Here is a 27,116-nt window from a genome sequence, read left to right as displayed (position 1 = left end):
GCTAGCTGGGTAGCTACACGATTAACCCTAACCCTAAATACATAATCCAACATACAGTATGTCCTGTGGGGGCAACACAAGTAGCTACGCTTAATTTTTACCTGCAGAGGCTGAGAGGTGTATTCAAAAGTTTAATTCACTTAGATGCTTCCCCTTTCACTGTAGATCAGACCGGCACATACGACTCCGACTGTACTTGAGGCATAGAAAGTGGAGGACTGTATGGTGTCAATGTGTTTTTACATGTTTTTATCAGAGGAGTTTGATCAATCCGCGTATTCAAGTATTATTAAGTTATTAAGTATTATTTGTTCACTAAATTAAGTAAATTAAAGACATGTCTTTAGATGTGTGAGCCTGCCTGAATTTGGGAGTTCCGAATATCTGGAAAAATGAAGGTTCATTGTTCAGCCTTCATGCCCCTCAGTCTTCCTCCTTCAAAGTGGATCAATGACCCAACTCAGTGGCCACACATTACATATCCAGAGTTTTGATGGCAGTCCTGTTTACCTATCCTGCTAACTTGAATGAGTGACGCCAACTCAATAGCTAGATGGCGAGCTAGCAGTAAAATGCTTCGTTTCTGAGAACTGTAGATACGTTTTATGGCACTTGTTGTAGGTACAATCCACAACACAGCAAGTTTTCAGCATGTTTTCCAATCTTTTTAAACAATGTTGTATGGTCTCAATTAAGCTCACTAACTTGCATAGGGACAATTATCTTCAATATGGACAAATGTCTTCTTTCCCCCAAATGGGGGTGCGGCCTTGGCCGATGATGTGGTGCCGGTTGAACGTCGCTGCTTGTCCCCCCTTCCCCTCCCTGATCTTGTTCCGATTGTTGCAAGAAGCAACCGATTGAAGCAAGAAGGATCAGAGCTTTCTGACCAGCTTGCTGTGTATTACCTGCAAAATAAAAAGGCTCCTGTTTTGTACCCTGAAGCAACCGCTCTTTGTGCTGTAAAGCAATCCAGCAGATTTCCCGCCCAATCCGACCTGGTGGCACACAATGTAAAATACAGTGTAGAGGCTAGTAGCCAATTTCTCAGCAATGGTCTTGTTTTTTATTGTAGTTCTACGAATGTCTCAAAATGAACGTGGCAATGATTTATTGATGTTAAAATTCACCTTAAAAAACCCTTCCTCCATGCTCTATCTCTCCTTACTTTTTGCCAGCATCTCTTGCCTCCCTCTCTAATCCCCTTCCCTCCTTCCCTCCTCCATCCCTCCATCCCACCTCGGGGGGTGGTGGGTTGCCATCTGCCCAGGCCAGGTTGTTCTCCGCTGGGCTCGCTCCTCCTTCGGGGCCCCCTCTCTGGAGAAGGGGCAATAGAGGTTAATTAGCCATAATGGCTACCTCCGGCACAGATGAGATGAAGTTATGCCATGCCGGCGTTCGGCTTCTGTGGGGACATTTGCTTTAGATATACACAACGACTTGCATTTAATTGCCTAATTTTGTGAATCAAGTTTCGAAACAAGTTTGCTTTTGCTTATAGCTTTGCTGCAATATAAAGCCTTGGATATAGCTTTGTTGTGGGAGTGAGAAAGTTAATTAATTAGCCAGGGTTTGGAATGAGCTTTGATTTATGAGCTTTTTTTACCGTAACATCTTTCACGTGAATATGACTGCATCTCCTGTGATGCTAGTGAACTACAGATGCAGGCATGTGCGCCGAACTGATTTCTCAACTAAAAGGCCAGGAGGACTCACTCCCACACGCTGAGACGTACAGCAAAAAAAAAAAAAGAAGCCCTTTGAGTATTTTTCTCCAAAAAGATAACGAGACAGAGGAAAGAGAGAGAGAGAGAGAGGAGGGAAATTGAAAGGCAGACAGATAGAGAACAAAAAAACCAGAAGAGAGACTGGAAGGAGAAAGAGGAAGAGAGGCTTTTTTAACGTTGGCACCGACCCGGCAGAGAGCGAGAGTTGGCGGCGCGGGGGAAAAAAAGTAAGAGGCGAGAAAGGAGAAGCGAGAGGGAGATTGAAGCCGGGGAGACGCTGAGCAGACAGGCTTTGTCTTCCAGGCACTACAGCTGATTGATAGAATGAGAGCTTGTCTAGCGATCCAAGGCGTGGTGTCATGTCACCAGAGGGGAATAGGAGACTGGAGAGGGAGAGGCTGCAGAGGGCTACTCAAGCACAGGAGGTCTGCTGTGTGTGTGTGTGTGTGTGTGTGTGTGTGTGTGTGTTTCTCTAGCCTGTCTATCTGTCAGTGTGCGTATGCGTGCACTGTGCATATGCCTGCCCATCTTTCTGTCTCTGTCAGTTTGTGTAGTGTGTGAAAGCGCTTTTGTACATGTGTGTTATTAATTCAATTGATACATATATATTAACATGTTTCAACGTTGGTATACACTTTTATACACATTAACACTCACTGTATTATTAAGCATTGTTCCTATTTCCAGGTATTATTATTATTATTACTATTATTTCTAGACTATTGAATGGTGAATTATTTTGTTAAAATTACTAAATAAGTTAAAAATGACTAAAATTATACAGCTTTGTTTTTCATTATTATTCATAATTATATACCAACTTTTAAAGCACTATGTAATATTATATATTTATACAATTATTATAACATAAAATTTTGAAACATTAATATATGCATTCAAATGAGTATATAATTGCCTTTCAGTAAAATATAAATATATAAATGAAGAGAAATTCTGTAGGTGTGATGAGGGAGAAAAAGTGTGTCTAGTGCTAAACACACATTCTTTTATAGTAGTTTCAGAATGTCTCTATTGATTTGGTATTTGACTTTTGACAAGCTACAGGAATCACTGAGAGTGCTTTGGAACCCTGGAGTCGACATCGTGTTCAACTCATGTAAATGTAAAAAGCCTTTCACAGTCAACAGATTGGTGCGAGCCGCAGGCTTTATGGGTCAAGGAGGATTACATCTGCACTCTGTTTTCTCCTCTCTTCTCAACGCTTCATCCTCCTCGCTATCCTCTTTCACTCTCCTCTCATCCCTTCATCCTACTTCTGCTCTCTCCTCTTTCTCGCCTCTCACCTCGGCGGTTCATACTGAAATCTCTCCTTTCCTTTCTTCTCCTCTCCTTTCCTCTCTTCCCCTTTCCTCTCCTCCCCTCTCCTCTCCTGCCTTGCCCTCTGCCTTCCTTTCATTACCTTCTCTTTTCTCTCCTCTCCACTCTCCTCTCTCTTCTTCTCCACTCCTGTATTCTCCTGTGTTCTCCTCCTCACCTCTCCTCTGCTCCCTGCATGTCTCCAGCCTACCCCCCCCACCCCCACCCCCTCCTCCTCCTCCTCCTTATTGCAGTCGTTGGCCCGCTGCCACGCTCATGCCACTGGTAGGTCACGGGTGACAGATGGCTGGATGGCCGGGGCCGAGGCTATAAGATGCCGGCCAGAATGAAACAGGACGGCCCACATACATTATCGGGGGCTGAAGGCCCGCGTCTCGTGTTTTAACCTTTATTTTCCCATGGCGAGGCTTAATGGAGAGCGCGGCCTGTGTTTGAACACGCCTCCTCGCTTATAGGCGTGCCTTGACATTTTGAATTCCTGCATGCTCTTTCTCTCCTCCACTTGTCACATTTGGGGTATAGCCGAAAGTACCGTTGGAGGAACTTTTTTGTTTTTTTTCTACCTGGTGAAGAAAAATAACAGAACCCTAATTCAAAATGTCACGGTGTCCCATGAAGCGTTGATGTGTTTGGCCTCAGTTCTGGAACTCCCACCGGTAACAGTCCTTGTTACCTCTATACAGGCAATTTTCAAAGTCTTCTCTGTCGGCCCAGACAAAGAAGAATTTTACAAAGCCCGGTTTTAACTCACTGTTGAGCCTTCTGGAGGTGTTGTGTTGTGGGATTAATTCAACCAAACATCTGTAATAGGAGGAGACCACTTGATCAAACTCACACACTCAACCCTATAACATTTAGATTAGGCAAGGCAAGGCAGCTTTATTTGTATAGCACATTTCATACACTGGGGCAATTCAAAGTGCTTTACAGAGTAATAAAAATACAGTAAAGGTAAAAGATTTACAATTAAAAAGTGCAAAAGTACAGACAAGAGATACAAAAGATAAAAGACTTAAAAAGTAAACTAGTGCAGTTCAAATCAAGTGAAATAGAAAGATAAAAGAACACAACAAATACTCCCACTTTTAGATGCACATTGAGTGAACCCATATGTTTTTCTTTAATTTTCTTATCCCCTGTCCCCTGATTCTATTCTTGATCTGATATTTACGTCAGATCTCACTGCCTAAGGCAGACGAGAATCATAGATTCTCCTCTTGGTCAAAACCTCACCATCCACAGATGGATGAGAATCATACAGGGTAAAGCTCTGTCCCCCCCACATATAGTGTTCACTCGTGCAAGTAAGCATTACCCGGACAAGACCAATGAAAATTCGTACTTGCCTGTCAGCTCTGTTGGGATCCTGAACAGAAACAGTTAAAATGAAGGCTATTTAAAAGCTAAAGTGAAAAGATAAGGGTTTAGCCATTACAGGGTAGAGTAGGCAGTGTAAAATAGGAAAGTTTTTAGCTTTGACTTAAAAGTGGTCAGAGTCGGGGCTTGTCTAATATCATCTGGGAGGTTATTCCAGGTCTGTGTTGCATGATAACAAAACGCTGCTTCACCGTGTTTTGTTCTAACTCTTGGGACAGCCAGTAGGCCAGCCCTAAGGGTCCTAGAAGGTTCATATGGCACAAGCATGTCAGAGATGTATTTAGGCCCAGAGCCACAGAGTGATTTGTAGACAAGCAGCAAGATTTTGAAATCAATTCTCTGAGTGACTGGTAGCCAGTGTAAGGATTTTAGAACTGGTGTAATGTGGTCGTATTTCCTAGTTTTCATCAGGACCCTGGCAGCGGCGTTCTGAATAAGTTGGAGTTGCCGAAGAGCTTTTTTTGAAAGCCCTGTGAACAGACCATTGCAGTAATCCAATCTACTGGAAATAAAGGCGTGGGTAAGCCTTACTAGGTCTTGTTTGGACATTATTCCTCTGACTCTTGCAATATATTTTTGAGGGTAGTAAGCTGACGAAGTTACCGATTTGATGTGGCTATTGAAATTTAAATCTGAGTCCAGGATAACGCCAAGATTTCTGGCTTGACTCTTAGTTATGAGAGACAGGGAGTCAACGTGAGAGCCGACATTCTGTCTTTCTTTCTGTGCTCCAAAGACAATTATCTCGGTCTTATTTCTGTTTAGTTGGAGAAAATTTTGCCGCATCCAGTCATTGATTTGTTCGATGCAGTGCCACAGAGATTCACCAGGTCCTGGTGTAAGTGACTATGGACCTGTTAGGTGGCTGGTGAATGGTGCTAAATGTCTGTGGTCCTGTATATTTATGATATCCTCTATAGTCACCATTTATAGGTTAGTACATCATTTTTTTGACATCTAAATCGGGTTTGTGAATGAATGCTCAACCTAGATTATGGCACAAAGGACTTGAATGTTATATTATTGCTTATAAAACAACATTATACTCAGCCTACCTTGCATATCATGCAGTAAGCTCGGCTGATATTTGATATATATCGAATATCGCGATATTCCGCGGTATCGAATATCGTAGTGTAGATGTAGTGAAGAATTTGGCGTTTTATTTCAAGAAGGTTCCCTTTTCCGCAATCAGTCCATTTTCCTGGACATGTCATGAATGAGCAAATTACACCAAATGGCCATTGTTTTTGCTTGAATAAGATAAAATTTCTTGCGATATTAGATTTTGGATCTTGCCCAAGCCTACTTTTCCAGTAGCTTTAGAGCATGGGTCTCAAACTCGCGGCCCGCGGGCCAATTGCGGCCCGCGAGACGATATTTTGTGGCCCCCACCTTAATATGAAAGTTTAATGTTAGTGCGGCCCGCGAGTTTTATATGGATGGCACTTTACAGTATTGTGTGCGGAGCTGAACGAACCTACCAATCACGGTGGGGTATATGGCTCTCGGGGGTGGGACATCGACCGGGCTTGATGCAAGCAGAGAAACATTTCTCAATGAGTGAAAGTTACAGCAGCGTTGCCATGGAGAGTTTTCTTCCGTGCCTGGCTGGCTGCCTCGTTTCTATTGGGCACACGCGGACATTCGTCCCAGCGCGCTGCGTTCACAACACTTCCAAAAAAAAGTTTTTTAAGTTGCTGCCCAGTGGGACATTATACGTATATATGTCTCTCTCTGACAAAATAAATCAAAGTGATGCGTACGCGGCGGGATAAAAGAAAAGTAAGGAACTCAATGTAGCCTAATGTAGTCTGCAGTCACATAGCGACACCTGTCCGTCGGCGATAACAGTCCCCGGTAACCCGGACCAATTATAGGGTCGCACCGTTATTTGTGGGTCATTATTTTTTATTTGCATCGCGCTATTTGCATTGCCTCACACGATGAACACTACATATATTTCTATATGATGTCATCTGTTTTTTTTGTTTCTATGACTACGTTTACAACAACAACAACAGCACGGTGTCATTTCCGCTTCTTTTTCCTGTAACAACAGCATGGTGGATAACACTCCGGGAGCAGTCGCCTTTTTGCGCTCGCTATCCCGGTACTTTCTACCATCTACAAATGCCATGGTGTTCATGTCATCATGAAAGACATGAACATCGAGCGCTAAAACAAAGGAGACTGCTGCCGGGCTATTATCCGCCGACCACCGTGCTGCTGTCACAGGAAAAAGAAGCGGAAATGACGTTCAAAAAGCGGAAAAGCCATGTTCAGAAGAACAGTTCATGTTCTTCAATGTTCCATTCATGTTCAGGACAATGCATATTCAGAAGAACCCATTGAGGTTAAAGAACTGTTAATAAAGACGTTTAAATCTTATTTTGTGTTAAAAAATAAAAATAAAGACATTTGAGAAGATTGGATTTTTTTTAACAAAGCTTTTCTTGTGGAATACCTGATGCGGCCCAGCCTCACCCAGACTCTGCCTCCAGCGGCCCCCAGGTAAATTGAGTTTGAGACCCCTGCTTTAGAGTCTAATTTCTGCAGATTAATGGCAGAACCATTTCTTTATGCAATCCACATTTGGGTCCCAAACCATTACTTGGAAAAAAAAAAGTCTCTATAGCCCCACTCATAGCTCCATTTCCCATTGCAAATTACCACACACATCAGCAACTCCAAGCTCAGGGCAGAGCAGCCCAGGCAGCCGGCCTCGGCCTCTTGGCTCTCGGCCCTAATCCGAACCAAAACCCATCCCCAGCCCTCTCCCCCAGCCCCAGTCTGTCCCATGCATGCTGTACTCCAGCTATTGGCCATACTCCAGTTAAAGTCGGGTTAAGCTGTTTACATTAACCTTTGAAACCCTGCAATTGAGTCTCCTAGTTGCCATGAATACACCAAATAACAGAATATCCCTGTCCCCTGCCAGCTACTCACCCCCCTCCCCCTATGAGTGAGCAACATTAAATTAGTTCTAATACACAGGAAAGAAATGATGATCCCAATAGTAATGTGTGCGACGGCTTGACGCTCCTGACAAATAACCTGATGTTACAGGCAATTATAATTCCCACCATAATGAATCCTGGACGTCAAGAACGGCAGGTTGTAGTTGCTGCTGCAAACGCGCTCAGCCGTGGAAATCTGCTGATGATGCCAGGACGGGTATCATCAATATACCAGCAGGACCGTCCGGACTGGTGGGAGAGGGGCGGTGTGTGTTTGAGTTTACAGATGTCGAGTGGAACTTTCGCTTGTCATTTGTCAAGTCGCGCGGCGTTACGGAGCTTATAATGAAGCTGTGTACACGCACTCACTGTCCGCCGCTTGCTATGGGAGGCGCGCTTGTCTTAATTAAGTCAGGCAGCTGTGTGGGTTATCATGTTGTTGCCAGCCAACTCGTAACCCTGTGTGAGTCAGTGCACACGGCGAAGATCAGAAGTGAAAGCAGTAAGGTGTTTCCATGCCACAGTAACCTGTTTAATATGGGAGTGAGCCAGGCGTCTTAACCAGGTTTCTCATAATCAGAGTATGAGCTTAATCAGGTTATTCTAACCCAGTTATGATGTTTACATGCACCGACCCAAAACCAGGTTACCGGGTTAAGAACCGAATTCTCTGTGCATGTAAACCCTAAATGAATTTCATGTGTTTCAGCTCCAATGGAGAGTTTTCGTCTCTGGCTAAATTGCTGTTTCAGGCCCTTCTTCCCTGCCAAGACAAAAAAGTAACCAAATGGGGTGAAACGGTTTTAGGTTAAAGCCAACCAGGCACACCAGGCGCTCAGCTCTGCACGCTCTGTGTGATCAAATAACACTGAATACATTGTCACTAATTAAACACGTTCCACACTTAGGCTGTCTTCGAGAATCGCGCAATATGTGTTAATATTTAAAGCATCCTTAGCTTTTCAGCACCTCCGGATTTGTGTCGTTACGGGACAAAGCGCATTTTTCGGCACATCTTGTCAAGAGCCCGGCCCCAAACCCGACGTCAGCCCGTCCCGCTCCTAAGTAAACCAGCCTTTCCCCAACTGAGACCCTTTTCCCTCAGAGAGGAGCAGTAAATGTGTCCCAGCGCCAGAAATGAATAATATATGAATCCCTCTGGATGTGTGAGGAGGCTGCCTGATTGCATGAGTCTCTCTCTCTCTGAAGCCATGTGTGTGTATGTTTGTGTGTGTGTGTGTTCGCCTCCATACATGTGTGTGTCAGCGGTGTGTATTGACTGTCCAGTCACATCCTCTCTCCCTGCTATCTGTACCGCTGAGGTCATCTGTGTCTGTGCTCCCCCCAGGTCAACACATTATCTAAATGATTTAATATCACTGCAGCCGCCCCGACCCTCTCCTGTCATTGTGCTGTGGAGCAGGGAGACTAAGCACTCCAGGATGAATACTGAATACTTAATAGTATTTTTCATGGCTGTAGTAACAATGGTATTATGGTGATACTCTAGAAAAACAGCCCCATTCTGTATATAATTATATATTGAAAATGTGTAGTTTTTGTCGTAATTCAACAAAAATGGCTTCATGGAACAAGTTTAGGCTCAACGTTTTTAAACTATTTGAACTACGATACCCAGAATTCCTGTAAGGATCTGTGAGGAATTGTGTTTCCCAGCCATTTGGGTCATAACTGATATCACAATATTAGTTATGACCCAAATGCAATACAATACATATTGTGACATGACTGCTACTGATGGCATATTGTTGTTTATAGCTGTCATAGACAAGTCAGGTCAAGTCAGTTTTAATTCTATAGCCCACCATCACAAGCCTGTCTCAAAGGACTAGAGCCTAACTAGAGCTAACTGATCAACAATCAATCACAAAGCAAAACCACATAATAGATTAATTAGCTGTTTTTAGCAGCAGATTAGTTTTTTAAGCCTTCATTCCACTGAAGTGGCAAGGCAATGGAATTCACTCTACACATTCATTACCGTAATTACTTATAGCAGAATAACACTCGTTTTAAGACTTTACACCATATGTCCATGGCTGGAGATAACAACAAAACCTGGACAACTCTTGCTTAAAGATGGAAATCAGAGAATGTTTGTCTGAAATTTGTCCTTCCAAATATCTGTGTATAACTATAAAATGTATCTCCAACCCCAGGAAATAATCGTAGATGTTTTCTCAGTCTCCTTTCTCCTCTTTTTTATTCATTATATTCAGCTTTATATCGATACAACATCACAGATCAGGGACTGGAACAGATGGTTTGGTTTCAAGATTTTGGGGAGTCTGAATGCTTACAGGTACAAGGGCATAAACTTTAGGGCATAAGGATGGCATATATTTTAAGAATGAAAGATTAAAGTAGTAATCTGCAACATTTTCATATAAATAATTGTGTGTTTTACTGCTATGTACTGTAGATTGATACCTTACAACAGTGATCCAACCTATATCCAGTTCATGAAAGTTTTTCCATTGTCTGTTCTAAACAGCCGGTGTCTGGTAGCTCTTTCCTGGGAAAAATCCTCTGCTGCACGGAAAGTGATGCGTTTTTCCGGTTTATTTGGAATAAACAGAAGAAGAACTGGGTAGTTATCATGAGCAGTGATAGCCACCATGGCTGAACAGACAAAGAAAAGAGAAACTCAAACTGCATCAACAGAAAATCCAAGCCCCGCCCACACCGTTTGATTGACAGGTGATCTCTGGGAAGAGCAGTGCAGAAACACCACAGCAATGAACCAACAAAGCAAAATCCAAACAAACACAGATATCGCAGATTATCACTTTAATTTTTGATATATAGTAATGCTACGTAATTCAAATAGCCCTTTAACATTTAAGCATATTTATTTCATTTTTATCGGCACAAAATAAGTTCAGTGGAGAATTAATATCTTGCGTTTCTGGGCCCTGGGTCTCTGGACTGAGGCTTGTCTCTGCTTGTTTCTGCTGGTTTGAGCCAAGGACGCTGTGCTGCCCCCTAGCATTTTCCCATCACCACCCCACAACCCCTCCTCTTTTTCTCTCCCTCTCTTCCTCATAGACTTGCACGGACTGTACACACACAAACACACGCATGGATACCACGCACACACACACACACACACACACACACACAGTGGAGTACCGGTCCAGTGACCCGCAGTGGCTGTCAGATATTCCCTGCTGTCTCTCATGCAGATGAATCAGAGCGAGAGCGGATGAGGAAGGACAGGGACAAGTGACGAGACTATTTGAATAGACAAGCGCTTTTTGCCGGAACATGAGAATGAAAAGTGCTGTGGGTACAGAGTGAGATAAGTAGACTTGCTGGGGAAAAAAAATATGTGAGGAACAATGTTTGGACAGAAATACACTTCTACCTCACGCCAGCATCCTTGATCACAGATAAACGGTTATACAAACCAGCAAAACCATGCCCAGCCTTTAGGATGAACTGTGGAAGTCTGTTACTGGGAGGAAGGAAGGAAGGAAGGAAGGAAGGAAGGAAAGAAGGAAGGAAGGAAGGGAGGGATAATAGTGAAATGAAGGAAGGAAGGAAGAGCTTATAGTGAAATGAATTGGGAAGGAAGGAAGGAAGGAAGGTAGAGATAATAGTGAAATGAAGGGGGAATAAAGGAAGGAAGGTAGAGATAATAGTGAAATGAAGGGGGAATAAAGGAAGGAAGGTAGAGATAATAGTGAAATGAAGGGGGAAGGAAGGAAATAAGGTAGAGATAATAGTGAAATGAAGGGGAAGGAAGGATGGAAGGAAGGAAGGACGGACGGAAGGAAGGTAGAGATAACATTGAAATGAAGGAATGAAGGAAAGGGAGAGAAGAAAGCAAGAAAGAAAGAAAGAAAGAAAGAGGAAAGGCAGTTACACAAGTATTGAAATGTGTGTTTAGTAATGAGGGGATTTTATTTTCTCAAGGCCAGCACCAGTCACCTTGTCATTGTGCATTATATGGCTGCCTAACATTACCCTTTTAGCGACCACTTGCAGCACCAAGGGACACAACAGAAGCAAACAGAATGCCCTTCACACACTATTTTTCCCCTGCATCCATCCAGCACCAAGAAACACCACTATAGGAGTTCCAAATGGGTAGAAACCTTGTGTTTCTGAAGAGTAATGGTTCTCGGGAAAAGAGGAAAAAGCTACATTACTGCATTTTTTTCGGTTGCTAAAAGGCTTCCATGGCCCAAACGTTACTTTTCTTTTCATTTTAAAGTGAATACATTTGGTTTTAATGGAGCGAATGGGCCTTGGGTTCTTGGACAACTGCATTTTTTGAAAGGCTGTAGCAGGATTTTGTATGGTGGTTGTGATGAGCTTGCATGCAGCTGCAGCGTGGGTTGGGGTGGGGGTGGGGGGGGGTGTCGGGTTGTTAGCATAGATTAAGTTGTGTACATGACTGTAGGAAGTATATGCACCAGTTGAAAATCGTACTTGAGGCATCAAATCCAGAGTCCAGAGCGATGTTCAGACCACAGCCAGGCGCCGAGCATTGTGATGTCACACTGTGATGTCACATTGTGATGTACAAAGCCTGAAACCCACCATGACATTTCCACTGAGAGCTAAAAAAAACACAACAAATATTAAAGGGGCATTAAGCATTCTATGGCCTTTATCAACGTCTGTTGGCAAACAGTAGGAATTACAACAACGATACAGTTTATCTGTATCTCCTCCCTCCCATACATCTTGAATTGCCTGATATTGAATAATATGTTGAAACTCCAAAGGGTGGAGTACAGGCTGGAAAGTGAGTTTTGAAAGCCAGAAATCTTGGCACCAACGGAAGTAATGATTGAGTCATTGGTATTGATCAATAACCCTATCAACCCCCCGCAGATATATTATGGTCATTTTGTGCTATGGGGCCATAAAATATGTATTATATGTATTATTTATTGCCCCTTTAAGACATATTCTTTGCTCCCCAGTATTATTTCATAGACCACCTTCAATTTGTGTGATTGTGTTATGTGTGTGTGTGTGGCATTTGAAATGAGCGCGACCCATGTGACCCATGTCGGCACCTTATCAGTGCGATTAGCATGACTATGCGACACTGTAATGAATATTAGTGCTGGAGCAGAATACACAAGCCCGGTCAGCCTCGGCAGAAGGTTTATGTGATTGATCTACAAAGTCAAAAGAGAAATATTTTCATTTACCAGCAACTGGCATGCCTGTTTGTGTAAGGAATATTAATTTCATCTCACAGACTCAAAACCCTGACCATGCATTATGCAGCAACCCAGTCCTATCCCAGAAGTGGTATTTAGGCCCCATGTATTTCATCCAAGCAAGTCAGTATGAATGTCTGAAACGCTGCCAGTTGGTTGTTGGTTACAACAGTGCTGCACAAATCAATGAAGCAGCTCTTGAACAAATTTCCAACAGATTAGCCCAAACACAGTTAGCTGGGTTTATTCCATCTTGTGAAGGACTCATTGCATGAGTGGAATATGGTCTCAATAAAAAATGTAAAATGCAAGTCTCCTTTCCTTATGTTCCCATGATGAATTCCTCAATCTATAACCTGGTCCACATATTGACTACACAATCACCTTAACCATCAATAGTTCCATATATTAAAATATTTTTTTTTATATTAAAGGATTAGGTCCACCTTGACTTGGTAGCCACATTATATCTATCTTCTTTTTAATGATTTAGGTTTACCCCTGCTCTCATCTCCTCTCTCTCTTCTTCACTTCCTTCCATCCCCCTTCCCTCCCCTTTTCTTTCTTCCCTCCTCCTTCTTTCTTCCTTCTTTCTCCTTTCTATTGATGATGTATCACTTCCTTGTTTTTTGGCCAATAGGCTTGCACATTGATAGGGTACATCTCAAGTCTCTTATTTGATATTTCCTCGCTCCTCGCTCCTCGCTTGAACCGGAAGTCGTTCTGGTCCGCCATTTTGAAGGTCGTCCCAAAGCTCTTACTTCTGCTCCGAGGAGCGAGGAGGGATCTCTGAGGAGCTATGAGCGAGGATACATGAGAGCAGCCTTCCCGGAAGACTTTCAGCTGAACACCATGACGTATCCTTGTAGAGAATAAAAATTTGGTCTAGCATTATCTGACACTTATATAGGCCTGGTACCTTCTTAATTAACTTATTGAGTTACAGCTGATAGTTTGTGAACACACCTAATTAGCCTACATTCAGCTGCTGAATTGCTGAATGACAGTGATTGAATTGAATAGAATTTATAGAATTTATTTCGGTCTGCAATCAATAATAGAAATTAGTTCATATGTATAAATATACAAATTCATATACATACTACATACATAGACACATAAAAAAAGAGGCAGATACTTAAATACCGCAGTTGACAACAGCACAATAACACAACTTTAAGATTTCTGCAGTCCAAAAAAGGTGTAGGCTGAAGCTACAGCTTATAATGCCTACCCTTTTAACAACACATCATGTTTAACCTCGAAACATCAAACAACAAAAACAACAAAAAGGTAATATCAAACAACAAAAATAATGAATCTGCTAATCACAGTGACAGAGTAAATGGCATAGCAAGGCGAGGCTAAAGACTGTTCTTTCATTGCCATCAATGAGCAGGTAACGTTAGCCTATCAGTGTGGCAAACTATGACAAATGACTCAATAACAATGTAAATACAAGTAAATGTGTCTAAACGGAGTCATGAAAGCGGGGGGTGGGGGCTACTGTTTGTGTCAGTGTGAATATAACGGTAACGCTGGCAGCAGATCCAGCTGTGCCACTGTAAACAGAAACGGACATCGCTTCACATGACGCTTCAGAGGAAAGGACGGCTCATTTCTCTAAAAACATATTTCCTCATTTCCTCTCTCCTCGCATGGTTTCCTTGCGTCTTAGTCCCTCCCACCGAGGATGCATGGAGAGACGCAAGGAAACCATGCGAGGAGAGAGGAAACGAGGAAAAGACGCAAGTGAGGGAAACGTGGATGCAATTTAAGAGACTTGGGATGCATCCATAGAGAACCATCTTCCCACTCAACTCATTAGTGTAACACAATATAGGTGTGTAAGCTACTGCTGACAATGACCCTGATGAAGACCTATGTCGGTCGCAACGCGTTGGTCATTTTAAATACATATTGCTATGTAAAATAAAGGCATTTTAATTTTGCACAAACCCTACAGTGTGCCTTGGATCGTTTTTGAAGGATACTTGCATTTTACATTTTTTATTGAGACCATATTCTACTCATGCAATGAGTGGAATATCCCCGCGGTTGGAAAACGTTGCTAGATGTCGCTAGTTGGTTTTGACAAAATAAAGTGAGTAGAGTAGGGGTGTCTGAAAAGTCGCTAAATTGCTAAGTCGCTAAATTAGCGTCAAATTAATTCGTCAAAAAGTTGGCAACAGTGTCCCACGGTGTCACTGTCTGCAATTGGTCTAAAATATCACGTAGTTGGTTGTGTTGCCTTGTGGAAAAGCTGGAAAAGTTGTTAGAAGATATCTGCACCTTTACGACCGATCCAACAGCTTCTAAATCCTCAGAATCCCTCAGCCGTTCTTTGTCGCTCTTTCACCGCAGCTGTTGTTGTTGCTGTTGTTGTGGCTCTCGGTTTACCTAGGTTACAGCTGCCTCTTTAATCTTCATGCGCCGCCACTGGCGTGGAGCGCAAATAAACAAACAATACAAAACCGCAGTGAGTATACACCAATTTTTATGCGCCGACATGTTCAACTGTGTTTCTATTTCGGGCCGGTTCGACTTCGCTGCTAGCATACCGACAGCTTAACTCTTTGCTGCCTGTAATCAAATCTCACTTGGCTCTGTAACGGTTTTGTTATCGGAGTCTTGGTTTGATTTTGACTGTAAAAGGGTTTAAATCATCTCCTCTTCTCTCCTCTCCTCCCCCTCTCACCTCATCTCTTCTCCCCCTCCACAACAAACCTGCTATTTCCCCGCTGCGTACTAATTGGCTTCCCGACGTAACAGTAACAGGTTTTTTCCTCCCCGTGTCTCCAGGGTCTCCTGTTTTAGAGAACATGCGTGCCCCTTCTGTTCCTCTGATTATGCCCTCAGAAGTCACGCATATTGTGCTGTAAGGGCAAACAGGCCGCCGCAAATGCAAATGTCTTGTTCCGAGAGAAAGAACCTTTCCAATCTGTTTTGTTGCATATTTAAACCGCAGCAAAGCACCGCTCGCTGATGTATATTTCAAGTGAGGGATGCAGGACAGCGTTGTTCTGGAGAAACTAAGCCATTTGCATAAAAATGGCATTTCTCGGTATTTTGTATTCCTTTCAACTTAAAGTGCTGTAGTGTGAGAGGTCACAGAGGAGAACTAATGCCATGCAAGTGTAAGCACTTACTTAGCACACTATGGAGTGATATATGCACAAGCGCTTAACCTAGGTACTTTTCAAGGAGTAGAGGAATGAAAATACCAGAACACCTGCTTAGCTTACTCAGAACATACAGCCAGCATTTATTTAACAGTAACACTGAACATAGTACAGTTCTCTGTTTTTTTCCCTTATGCTGTCCTTTAAGTTGGGAAACTCACTGTCTTTTCCTTGCCCCTTCAACCAACTCAGGTTGAGGAGAAAACAAACAAAATAATAAACATTTCAGAGCTCTGAGAAAATAACAAACCAAATTAAATAAAACCAATGTTCATCTACCCGGTTAGTGTGTTTTTTTTTCTTTAAATGGAGTGTGGTGAGATCTCAGCGCTTATCTGTACGATGTGATGAAGGGATGTGGAGTGAATCAGTCCTCTTGACTGGTGAGACTCTCCTCTGCACACCCGCTGTGCGTCCTCTGCTAGTCTGTTGTATGTCCATCAGCGATTTGCCCAACGAACAGTCTCTTTCTCTCACAAATCATCAGGTGCACAAAAAACCAACCTGCGTAAGCAGGGCAACATTTGATTATTCTCTTTTAAATGAAAATATTACCAGATCTGGAACTAATCAACTCAAAAATCCAAATTAATGAATTAACAGTACCTTCAAGATTACTATACATTCAGTCCTCTTAGCTGCTGCACACGTAAAACTCTGGTACTAGCGTAACACACAGCAACATGACAAGCATTTTCCTTCATTCCTTCTACTTGTGCTTTAGTTTATTCAACTCAAGCTCTACTCCGATTGGTTTTTAGTAAATGTCTTATCAAGAAATTGCCACATTGTAAAACACACAACTCAGAAAACAGCAAAGCTAAATGACATGAATTCTTACCAAGAGAACTTTTCACTCTGCAACTCAGCTATGTTAGCTATGTTAGCTAGCACAGAATGGCAAATACTCAACAAACACTCACCGGAGAATGGAATACACAATCATTAAATCCTCGGCAGAACTTCGACCAGTTACTCCTCGTACCCCATTTTGGGACGGATTTCGTTCGGAAGAACCTTTAAACTAACTTTTTATCTTGCGTTTATACTTTCTACTCTGCGTGGCTCATTTCCTTTCTGCTTTAGCTTGCTACCGGTCTGCTCTCTTGTTCTACTCTCTCTCTAACCGGGAAGCGCTGTTGTTGTTTTCCTCTCTGCAGCGCCACCACTGCCCTCTGCTAAAATAGCTATTGCAGATGGGAAAAAGACTGGAAATAAGTTCACCCTGATTATAGGCTATTTTGAGTGGGTTACACAAGGTCTGTTGTGTTTTTTTCCAGCCTTGTGTATCACCCGTCGTCTTGCTCGGAACACTGTTGTGAGTCAGTCGGTTTTGCTCAACTTGTGTGAGGATGAGTAACTTTATGTTGCAAAGATCAGACATTTAGAGCTGCTGACTACGTTACTGGCCTTAAAAATTCTACAATTCTTTAAGGACTATGTCGATGTTTCGGGAGCTTGGTCCATTGGTCACCTTACCCAATATTTGATGAGATGATCATTTCTGTGTCCTAGGCAGCTAGCATTATACTAAAAGTGAGAAAATGAGAGCTCGTAGTTTTAAAGGCCAAGTTATACTTACGCGTCGAAGTGCCAGTATTGCCAGATTTATAGTTCTACATTGGTGATTCTGCGCGTAGACCGCCGAAACACTAGATGGCAGTGATGTGCTTTGTTAGCACGGAACTACATTCTCTGAAACTCATGTTCTGGGATATTTCTCACAGCAAATTCAGGGACATCTGGTAGTCTTAATAATTCGGAGATGAGGTGTCCTACAAATGAACATATTTGCGAACCTCCTCAGCTCGTCTCTCTTCGATCTGCTCCATTGTCTTCACTGTTGGCGGACAGCAACTGGATATAGGTGAGGAGGAAAAATGAAGCAGGCCAATCACAGTTCTTGCGGTCTTGCGTCGGCCTACACAGAGTTACATTTTTGGAGAGGTGCAAGTAAGCAGCACCGCCGGGATAGCTACGGCGTCACTTACACGCAGGAGTATAAATTAGCCTTAAGGCTCAATGGTTAGTTAATAGTCATGAGGCTTTTATAGACTCTTTAGAGCTACTTTCAATGGCAGAAGATTTATCTTTCTGCGCGGCTTCGAGCGGAATTTATTTTGTTTACACTGGAAGTTAGCAAAGTTTGCCAGACGGCTAAAGTTTTGCGCTGTTGATTTGTAATGGACTTCACTAATAATGGCGTTTAAGATTTTGTTTTCAGAAGTTCTGAATCTACAGGTCATAGAATATAAACCAGTACCAACTTTGGATTACTAAAAGGTTTGTCTTCAAACTTTATATAATGCTAATCGCATACGATTGCTGAACATACTGTATGCTAAAGCGTTAGCATGCGCACTGTACAGAGCTATCTACTGGAGACACAGAGATGATTGTGGTGCCAATAGTAAAGGAGTAGTCCTTTAAGTCTAACTTATGTACCATAAGTACAACTTTTACATTTCTTTTCAGGCCCTATTTAATCACTTTTAGCTTCATGTTTGTCTGTTTGCTGTAACCGCCTTGTCATTCTTTCATCTCGTCCCGCCACGCTCCCCTCGTCTCACAGTAGAATGTGCAAACGAAGCCGAATGAGATTGAAGAACTTAATATCATTTGTGTCTGATAAGAGGCCGCCTCGTCCTTTCTTCTGTTGTTTTTTTTTTTTTTCCCTGACGTGTGTCTCCCTCAATCTCTTTCCAAGAAATGCCTTTTACAGCAATTACATTTTCCCCCTCGTGTGCTTGTATTAGACAATGAAACCTTATCAGTAGTGCTGTAACGTAATTAGTTCAGCAGTTGGGTGCCGTCTGTTCCAGCAGAGAGGCATATGGACTTACAGGAAGACCTACTCAAACAATCTGTATTGATTTCAGGAAGGGGATGGCGTGGAAAGTCCAGGCTGCAGTCAAGCTGCGATCACGAAATAGATTACCCTCCCATCATGTATGCTCCCTGTGGTTGTGTGTGTGTGTGAGTGTGTGTAAGTGCACGTGCCACTGTCTTTCTGCATGTCTGTATATGCGTGCATGTGTGTGCATCTCCTGAGAGCCGTGATGGATAATGTTGTTGGCCTGACTGCAGAGGAAAGTGATCCATTGTCTTCACGCACACACACACACATCCTGTATACAGAGAGAGAGAGACAGGCAGAAAGAATGACAACCATTTGTAGAAGCCGTCACACCATGAAGACAGCAGGATGTGGGGAAAATGATGGCTGATGGTTTCAAAAGGTTGTTAGTGGAGTAAATGAGGGAAATGGCTTGATAATGGAATCTACTTCCCTGATCTTTAATCTGCAGCCTGTCAACTATTGTGTTGAAGAGAGGAGAGAGAAAATGAAAAAAAAGAAAAGAAACATACTGCTTTATTCCGCTCAGCAAACAAAGAGGCTGGGGTCATCAAAGCCGCGGACTGCAAATTCAGATAAGTCCGCAAACGCGAGAAAATTGGTCGAGCAAAATGGCACTTTTCTACTTTTTTTTTTATCGTGGAAAACTCAACCGCTAAACGTTCCTCACCTCCCCGTCTACGTATCCATCACTCCCTCCGTCTCTCTAGTTATAAGTATAGATTTGAGTAGTCCAGGTGTGATCCATTAACCACATTAGTCATACCTGAGAGGCGAGGAGGAAGACGGAGATCACCATCTGTTCACCGCTTGATTAAATTAATCATGTGTGAACTTTCGCGCAAGGCTGTAGGCCCTGATCTCTCTCTCTCTCCCTCTCTCTCTCTCTCTCTCTTTCGCTGTCAGTAAGCGTGTGTGTCATTCCACCCCAAGCGGCGGCACGCAGAACTTGCCGAAATAGTTCCACTTGACTTCGGCGAGGTGCGGATGGGCCCACTTTTTGCCCCAGTTGGGAGGAGCGCGACATTTTGCAGATGACTCTTTTTGGTAGCGCGCTCCTGGCAGCTAAATCAAACACGTCGAAAAACCTATTGAAAAGCCACTTTCCGTGAGTCAGAGCTCCCTGTGATATGAGAAGGAGCTGTTGTGTGATTTTGAAGAGGCTCTGACTCAGTACAAAAAGGCAAATGAATTGCCTGTGTTTTCCCTTATGCCTTTTTAAATATTGGAACACAAAAAGCTTTTTTGGAGGCAGATAATGTTGCGGCGCTTGCAGAGCAAATGAGATTCTCTCCACGAAAACAAATTCTTTCAAATCCTCGGGTGTGAGTGGGTGTGTGTTTGTGTTACAAGTGCAAAGCCTGCTGGGATAGGTTGGCTGCGAAGCCGCAGCAGCAAATGTTTCCATGCCGGTTTGATGAGTGGAGTGGAAAGTACATGAAGGAGGGTATGGAAGTTTAATTGGGTGCGTTTACGTGCGTGCACACACAGTGCCTTGCGAAACGAGCTCATGTCCCATTTAAGGCCTCGATCGGGGATAAGCTGTTTATGTGCATCTTCGTATCCCACACATGAATATCTCCGTATACGTGAATAAACAGAAGATTCCAAATTTCACCGTGTGATTTTATGCAGAGTAAAAATCAGCAGTGCGCCGCTAACGCTATTAAACCCTATGTGTTCAAATCAAGCTTTCACACAGTCAGAATACTAAGATACAATGTGACCATGCACATCCAAAACTTGAACATTCATTTCTCAGCTGGAATATACAATTATCCTGAATAACAAGGGGCATATTAATGTGCTTGTACATGCACATATTGTATATTGAGCATTTCGGGGGCCGAGCCTTCGGAAAACTTTGGAAACAAGCTGAATTGAGGCCAATGTTATTACAAGCAGGGGAAAAGGTTTCCAAAAAAGAAAAAAGGAAATGCTGGTAGCATCTATTACAGTGACTCACAGACAGCCATGCAGGAATTCTGGGTCCCCAAACAAGATCCACCGCTGAATCATCTCACAGACAACCCCACCCCCACCCCCCCAGCCTTTCACCCCCCCCAGCCTTTCCCCCCCTCCCCACTCCGCAGGCCTGCGCTTTCATGCTTATAATGGCAACTCTCCTCAAAAGACATTCTCCATCGTTTTTTAATGACCGCTTTTATTGCGTCTCTGAGTTAATGGACATTATGTCAGGAGAGAATGTCAGGAGAGACTTTTTCGCAGCAAGCATTTGGCAGGAGGATTGACTTCTGTGTGATAATAGCCCCATTTACAGTACATCTGGCGTAAACATGCGTCTTGTCTCCGGTGTTGCGTCGAGATATGATTTAGCGGAGTTATATTTACACATGCGGCGTGACATAAACATGTGCCTGCAGCGCAGCCATTAAAATCAGGCGTCTCTTTTCACCACTAAAATGCAGATTGCTGCATCCGACACCTCCCGTAATATTTACGTCCTTAAAAAATGACAGTAAACGCCTCGTCTCGCTCATTCCCCATGCACCAGTATCCTCACAATCCATTTTTGACATGTATGTTACTAAGCTACCTGCCGCCTTTATTTACCCAGCAAGCATTTGACGGACAGCGACATGCAGCAGGCGGCCAAGTTCAGTGTCAAGCCGAAAACAGCTTTGGAAACTGTTTTGAACTGATGTCAAAGCTATTTGGGTCCTGATTCACCAAACGATGCTGGTAGCAGCTATGGTGGACTACGAACATCGTCCCAACTTTTGCCGCTGTATTTGCAGGGTTTTCAGTGTTGGTACAGGCAACATCTATTCAAAAGACAATGCTGTAATACTTGAGTCCAGTCTCAGTCTTGAGTCCCGTCTTGAAACCGCTTTTCGGACGTCTTGGACTTATCTTGGCCCGGACATTTGACCCGCCTATCTAAAACCTTTGGAAGATGTTTTTTCTCCACTGAACTGAACTCTTAATTTATGGACTAAACTATTGAATGAATTACACCTATGCATAGGTTGTAATGCTCTTCAAACTTAGATACATCCACATCTCTGTTGATCCTCAAGAAACTCTTGAAGCATTATTTTTACATTGGGAAACACATGCACATGCTTCATTGCCTATTTTGGTCTTGAATACGACTCGATTTGCTCTGGTTTCGGTCTCGACTTGGTCTCGAACCTCCTTTGTACCTACTCTTGACTCAAACTCTGGTCTTGGAATTGACTCGGAATCCACTACGGTTGCCTTGACTACAGCCCTGTGAAAGTGTTTGCTGGGTAAGAAGAGGGTAGGCCATGCAGCACAGGTTGAGATCTGGATGTGAAGCTGCGTTGGAAGTCGCACAGCATGCACCTGCAGCCTGCTGAGCCAACAGGACGCCCATTCTGCATAAAGTGACTCGAGGACAAGGCCAGACACTTTGTCACCCAGCGGAGCAGCCCATTCCTAATCCATTAGGTTGTGGGAAGTCTGGGGCATATGCCTTCAGGTTCCTAGAGGGATGTGGGATGTGTGTGTGTGTGTGTGAGCTGTCTTGATGTCTCAGCTAATAAAAAGCTGTGGCTCTGCAAGCTGATGTGACCGAGCGCAGGGTCATCTAGTTTATAGAAGCCCAGGGATGAATACCTTCTGTCACAACCCTTTTATTTTCTCCTTCTCCTTGTCATTCTCTCCCTTTTTTTTTTACTATTTTCTCATCCTCTCATATCTCCCTCCGCATTCTGTCACAGCCCTGTTTTGTTTTGTCTCGTTCTCTTCGCTCCTCTGTCTTTTTCTCACTCTCAGCTCTTCTGTTTCCCTTTCTCATTCCGTCTCTCGTCTCTTTCAACATTCTGCCACAGTCCTTCTTATTCCCCCCCCCCTCCCATCTTCTTTCTATCTTTCTCTGGGGTCTGCGAGAGAGGTTTTTCTTTATTTTTTTTTATATTCCTCTTATTTTCCAAAGAGGAATTGTGCATTTGTTGGTATATGTGAAGATTTGGTACTGGGAGAATCTGAGAGGTTTATTGTTTATTTAGTCGTTCTGTCTTGCTTAATGAATGAGTTCCAGTGTCTCATGTATGTCTTATGTAGTCACGCACACACACACACACACATGCACTAGTATTGTCTTACAAGGGACAGTCACTGCGTCTACTGTCCTCCCTGGCTTGATTCCTCCTCTCCCTTTCTGAACCGTTCTAGCCTGCAGTGTGTGTGTGTGTGTGTGTGTGTGTGTGTGTGTGCCTCTGCGTGTGATGACAGCTGAGTAGACACTGAATGGGAGCCAAGTTCCTATCTCCAACAAGGGCATCACAGGACACTGATACACTGTTTACCATCACAATGCAATCCTGGGTGGTGGCAGACAGAACAGTGTTAAACACACACTAGTGATGCGTGGGTTGGGTTGCCACCCCAAGGTCTGCTGGGTAAACCGGCGGGTCAGGCGGGTTAGGGGCAGAAAAAAAACCTGCGGAATAGCTGAGAGTAGTTTGTGGGCAGGAGAAAGTAAAATAAGTCATGAAAAGTACCATATATTCATGGCTGTATTAGCTTATTTTCCATTTTTTTCCCTCTGGCATGTGTGATGGCTCCTCACCTTGGGGTCCTTAGGTCAATCTCCAGCCGCTGCTGCAAACTATCAATTTAGAGCACAAAGATTACAGTGAAGAAAAGGTCAAAACACTTGGAAAAGATTCAGGAAAAACTGAGAAATATGGCAAAAATCAAGTCACAGTCAGGGAAAAAAATGGAAAAGTACAGTATGGGAGAAATGTAGTGAAGGGGTTCAACATGGTGCTGCTAATGAAGATGAGGCAACCTACCAGTATGACAGCCGTGAAACTGGAACATCATACATGACACGGTGTGCATGATTCAACCAGCCAAGCCCAAACATGTTGGTAGACAGCAGCAGCAATATTTGTTTGTAACATTGAATGTTTGTTGATTGGAAATTGCCTATTCTGCAATATCATTATTAACTTCCCTTAAAGAAGCATCCATTTAAAGGGGCATTATGTAATCTATGACATTTATCGACCTCTATTGGCGACTAGTAGGAATTGTAACAACATTGGCAGGTGTCTGGCACAGCTTACAGTGGCCTGTAATGGACATAAATAATAAAATCACATTTTCATAGAGAGTAGAGTAAGCTAGCAAATTAGATTGAGAGAGATCCAACAGAAATGTTTAGTGAAGAGTTCTTATGGCACCATGCAAAATACTGGAGTATTAAAACCTTGGAGCATTGGGAGAGTCTTGAAACTCCAATGGGTGACAAGTTTTTGTTCCTAAAGAGAGTTTTGGCCAGAAAGTGAGTTTTGAAAGCCAGAAATCTCAGCAGCTGGTGAAGTAATCATTGAGTCATTGGTATTGATTGACAACCCTATCAACCTCCCGCAGATATATTATGGTCTGTTGTATGGTCTGTAACCCTAAACCTAAACCTAAACCTAACCATAAACATTCACTTAAGGCCCTGACACACCAAACCGACGGTCGGCCGTCGGCCAATGTCAGGCCGTCGTTAAGCGTCGGTGTCCCTAGTTTTTGCGGTGTGTCCCGCACCGTCGGCACTAGTCGGACCCTGTCGCCGTCTTTTCGGCCGATTGAGCATGTTGAATCGGCGTCGGAGCACGTCGGTGAGAGAGATCACTCTTGATAGTTCGTTGTTTTGCCTCTGGATGATTGGACTGATAAATTCCTTCAACATGTGGAACTGAACAGGAAAGTCGGAGGTTTCATTTATCTCCAGCTCTCGACACAGGTTCGGGAAAGCCCCTTGAGCCTGTCGCTGGAGTAACGTTATTCATGATTTCACCCATTTAGTGCGGTATTAGGCTATTTATTTTTTGCCTCCGCCTCTTCCTTTCTTCTTCCACAACCAAAAGACCAAGGGCTGACAACGCCAGTGCCATTTGCAACTTCTTATCAGACATATGGTTATTTCCCCTCACGCATGCGCAGAACGTACGTGCTAGTTGGCCGTCGGCTGTAGTCTTTGCGGTGTGTTCAAGTGCAACTTTTTGGACCAGACGCAGGCGACGTGAGGCGACGCAACAGTCGGTCTTCGTCGCCGCTGGTTCTTTGACGTCGGTTTGGTGTGTCAGGGCCTTTACATAACCTAACCCCAAACCTCAAAGTCCCAACACTTAAATAGACCCTTTAAGAACACACACACACACACACACACAAATTATCTTGAATCCTATGAATATGCCTGTACCTCCATGCAGGCTACCCATAATTGCGCTTAGTCATTTCCTCATTAGTTCAATAAGCTTTTCGTTGACAGTCAGTCCACAGTAAGGCCCCCCCCCCGCCGCTCGCCCACCCACACCCACACACACCTCTCTCACCTCACCACGATTCCACTTGATTTCCCCTGACTTGCTAGACTCCCCCCTGCGGAGGCTCGCTGTAGCTTAGAAGGGGAGCCGGGTCCGACTAAATAAATGATGAAATATGTCGGACTCAGCGCGGGGGCCAGGACACAACACACTCCCTGGATTCTCAACAGCAACATCAAGGAAACTGCACGGATGTCTCACACCGGCAGTACGATGCATCTCCTGAGAAATGAGGGTCAAAACATTCACGGTACGGGGGGTCACCTGTACCAAAAATGCACGTACATACGGATAAAAGCATCAATCCAATCCAATCAAATGGCTTTTTTGGCTTTTTTTCCCCTGATATTCTCTTTGCCATCAGCCTTTTGACTCAAAAAGGAACCCAAAGTAAGGATAAAATGAGGCTACTTAAAACTACTCAAAACTTATAAATGCCTCACAATGCATTTGAAGTGAAGGGTTACACAAAACCATTCACAGTGCTTTCAGGCTGCTTATTATCAGGCAATGAGGGGACTTGAAGGGAGGCTGCATTTTACCCCCACGAGAGCATTAAGCATGTTATTGCCAAAGGGGAAAGTAGTGCTCTTCAAACTAATCAAAAACCCATTCGACCTGAGTCTTTTTTTTTTTTTTTCAAAGAAGAGGAGGCACTTCACAGTCTTGTCTTTCAGCCGTCCTGTGTTGGTGGTTTGCGGGCAGAAATACTGTAGGGGAACTGCAGGAAAGAGAAAAGACAGAAAAAAATACAATGTATAGTCTTGAATATGACTAATTTAGGTGTGTTTGATTTATTTAGGCTTGGTTCTTTCAAGTTAATATAGATCAAGTATTCTCTGGAACCTCATACCTCATCAAATTCAACCTCATCGTTTGAATTTTCCTTCTTGATACTCAACTGTATTTTAGACTGCATGTTCATACACTTTCCACCTCTTGAACGCCTGTACACTCTTGGAATTTCATGTATACTTCATGAATATTTCATTCTCTCAAAAGATCGGACAAACGGACTGCATTCAAATTCCAGCCGCTCCTTCGACCCAGATCTGCCATGTTAAGTTGTAATAGGTGACACAGATGCAGCTTATTCTACCAAGACGCATCCGTCTTTTGAATAATGACGAGCTAGAACGAACGTGGTCTCTCGGTCGGTTTTACCCATTCGCACGTTTATAATGCAATGTAAATATTTCACAACGCCGCCGGCATGCGTTCTCTTGTTAGCAAATATTTCTCCATACAGGCCTCAAGCATGTTTTCTGTTCTCATTGTTATGCGCGGGAAGCAGCCGGGCGCACATACAGCACAGAACAGTACAGTACTGATAAAAAAAAAATATGGTTACCTTGGGCATGTGAAAGGATTTGAGTCCACCTCTAGTAGGAATAGATCGGCATGACTGCCAGAATGAAGTATGTGTAATAACAATGAAAACCCCCTATATGTTTCTCGCATCCCATTTGCGTCCGTGCTGCTGAAATTATTATTTCACCCCCTGAGCCAACGGGTTTGTTTGAGAACTAGTGCGCGGTCACAGTGGATTCTCCTGCAGTGAGTAGAGCTGGAGGAAGTTCATTTGTCACTTAGTTTCTCCGCATTATAACGGCAGGTAACGGTCACGGTCTTTGGCAGTGCAGTAGTTAAGACAGTGATGGGGCTTGGGAAAAAATGTGTTGTTTAGGAGCAGCAAAACTAAAGGAATATACGCTTGAATATATGCAAGTATATTCGCTCCAAAATACAGATATAGTCCTTCCAAAATGCAGTAACCTCTCTCTCTCTCTCTCACTCACTCTCTCTCTTTCTTTCACACTCTGTCTCTCACTCACTCTCTCTCTCACTCACTCTCTCTTTCTTTCACACTCTATCTCTCACTCACTCACTCTCTCTCTCTCACTCACTCAGTCTCTTTCTTTCACACTATCTCTCACTCACTCTCTCTCAATCACTCACTCACTCTCTCACACTCTCTCTCTTTCTTTCACACTATCTCACTCTCTCTCAATCACTCTCTCACTCACTCTCACTCTCTCACTCTCTCTCATTCTCCCCTCTCTCTCTCTCTCTCTCTCTCTCTCTCTCTCTCTCAAATTCAACTTCTTCAACTGCTGTACTGCTTTGTATTTCAAATGAGGTAGAATGCAACATTAA

The 27,116-nt window shown here is 43.3% G+C and overlaps 1 protein-coding gene across 1 annotated transcript in view; it reads left to right on the top strand.

The window, feature by feature from the left end:
• galnt18a (UDP-N-acetyl-alpha-D-galactosamine:polypeptide N-acetylgalactosaminyltransferase 18a) overlaps positions 1 to 27,116 on the top strand; it is a 111,468-nt gene that overhangs the window by 32,425 nt on the left and 51,927 nt on the right. The window lies entirely within an intron of this gene.

The sequence above is a fragment of the Centroberyx gerrardi genome, chromosome 4 (assembly GCF_048128805.1).
Source record: "Centroberyx gerrardi isolate f3 chromosome 4, fCenGer3.hap1.cur.20231027, whole genome shotgun sequence".
NCBI classification, from domain to species: domain Eukaryota; kingdom Metazoa; phylum Chordata; class Actinopteri; order Beryciformes; family Berycidae; genus Centroberyx; species Centroberyx gerrardi.
The sequence above is the reverse complement of the archived record's forward strand: the minus strand, read 5'-3'. Positions and strand labels throughout refer to the sequence as shown.